We start from the raw sequence: 2,650 nt of genomic DNA, 5'->3' as shown, positions 1-2,650 counted from the left end.
CATACTCGAGCAGTGTAAGGATGCGTTCATTGTGTAACGTTCTGTGTTTCACCATCTGTACATGATATAATTTATTAAAGAGTTTTCATGGAAACATTATGAGCTGTAATATTCCACATTTAAACAAGGGCAATGTTTGTTTTCTCAGAGATTTTTTACATTGATATTTATTTTAATTTTAAAATAAATTAAAAAAAATTAAAACACTCATGACAGGTGTGGTTTGTTTTTCTCTACTCTGGTTCTTATGTGCAGCACCAAACTAATGATTTTAAACTGGTTGTTTCAAGTCAAGTCCTATCTATGTGAATTGGGAATCCTGAAATCTCAACTGCTTGCTGACCTCAAAATTAAATAACATATTTCAAATCATCAACAAAATCTGATATAAATGGTCTTATAAATGTTGTTATTAGACTTAATTAGCAGCGATGTAATTCACACAAATCACCACAGGAGGGCGAAACTTGTTCATTAGACTCGATTTGCAGTGTTGTAATTAAAAAATTACCAGAGGAGGGCGAAACACTAATGTTCATTAGACTCGATTTGCAGTGGTATAATTCACACATCACAGGAGGGCGATACAGTAATGTTCATTAGACTCGATTTGCAGTGGTGTAATTCACACAAATCACCACAGGAGGGCAAAACACTAATGTTCATTAGACTTAATTAGCAGTAGTGTAATTCACACAAATCACCACAGGAGGGCGATACAGTAATGTTCATTAGACTCGATTTGCAGTGGTGTAATTCACACAAATCACCACAGGAGGGCAAAACACTAATGTTCATTAGACTCGATTTGCAATGGTGTAATTCACACAAATCACCACAGGAGGGCGAAACAGTAATGTTCATTAGACTCGATTTGCAGTGGTGTAATTCACACAAATCACCACAGGAGGGCAAAACACTTTAATGTTCATTATAATTAATTAGCAGCGGTGTAATTCACACATCACCACAGGAGGGCGAAACACTTTAATGTTCATTATAATTAATTAGCAGTGGTGTAATTCACACAAATCACCACAGGAGGGCGAAACACTTTAATGTTCATTATAATTAATTAGCAGTGGTGTAATTCACACAAATCACCACAGGAGGGCAAAACAAATGTTCACTAGACTCGATTTGCAATGGTGTAATTCACACAAATCACCATAGGAAGGCGAAACACTAATGTTCATTATAATTAAATAGCAGCGGTGTAATTCACACAAATCACCACAGGAGGGCAAAACTAATGTTCACTAGACTCGATTTGCAGAGTTGTAATTCACACAAATCACCACAGGAGGGCGAAACAGTAATGTTCATTAGACTCGATTTGCAATGGTGTAATTCACACAAATCACCACAGGAGGGCGAAACAGTAATGTTCATTAAACTCGATTTGCAATGGTGTAATTCACACAAATCACCATAGGAAGGCGAAACACTAATGCTCATTATAATTAAATAGCAGCGGTGTAATTCACACAAATCACCACATGAGGGCAAAACTAATGTTCACTAGACTTGATTAGCAGTGGTGTAATTCACAAAAATCACCACAGGATGGCGAAACTAAATTAATTAGACTCAATTTGCAGCGGTGTAATTCACACAAATCACAGGAGGGCGAAACTGTTTAAGTTGGTTCAGGATAGTTGCTAGACTTCAGCACTTCCAATCAGTATTGTCATTATAACAATTTCCTGTTGCTAGAGTAATCAGTCACATGACAATTGCAGCTCAGGTGATTGGCTCAAAACACCCTGGCGGAAGAACTGACACACCTGCAAAGGCCCTACTAATGAGGGCACAGTAATGACCTGAAATGATGCATTTAACAAACAGAAAATGTGCATAAAGCAGATGAATTGTTTTACATTGTTTCATTATATGCTCTTTTATTAAAGAACGACAGCCCTAAAATAAAACAATTCACTACAGTCTGATGGGAATATTGATGACCCTTCCAATTTCACAGTATTTCACATGATTATCACCAGTGAAATGAACATAAATTCTAACTGTCTAGGTAAACCTCTGAAACTCAGAAACACTTAAATTGATTATTTCAGCCATGGGGTTCAAAGGGTTAACACTGGCACTTGACTTTAGGGTGCTCGATGGGCACTGATCCTCTCATGATACGGTCTAAATAAGTTGGATATGTAAATGTCTGACAAATACCAAGATTATGTTATGACGGTGGCATTCAACTGCGCTCAATCAGAATCATCAAACCCAATAAGCAGTGAAGCATTTTAAGTTGATTTGCATAAGACAACATGCCCTAGGAATTGGGCTAAAGAGTTAAATTCTTTTTGTACTTGCCAAAATTAAATAAGACGGGAAAAAACGGCATATATTATAAAATAAGTCATGTCACAATCCATAGGGAATCCATTAGGAGAAAAATATCACGTTTATGCGTTCAAAACTACTGCGCTGACGCGAAAACCAATGAAATGTGTGCGCTCTTTCGCTCCGCCTTCTTCTCCTTATATGGTATAGAACGCACCCAATGCGCTACGCTTATGTAAACAAACAGACGTCCTCATGTGCGCGCCTGATTCGAAACGAGGAGGACAACATAGCAAAAAAATATACGTTTTTATCCCCACAAAGCCAACGACTCACATCAGAAGACTTG

The sequence above is a fragment of the Chanodichthys erythropterus genome, chromosome 8 (assembly GCF_024489055.1).
Source record: "Chanodichthys erythropterus isolate Z2021 chromosome 8, ASM2448905v1, whole genome shotgun sequence".
In the NCBI taxonomy this organism is placed as follows: Eukaryota; Metazoa; Chordata; class Actinopteri; order Cypriniformes; family Xenocyprididae; genus Chanodichthys; species Chanodichthys erythropterus.
This window is presented reverse-complemented; position numbering follows the sequence as displayed.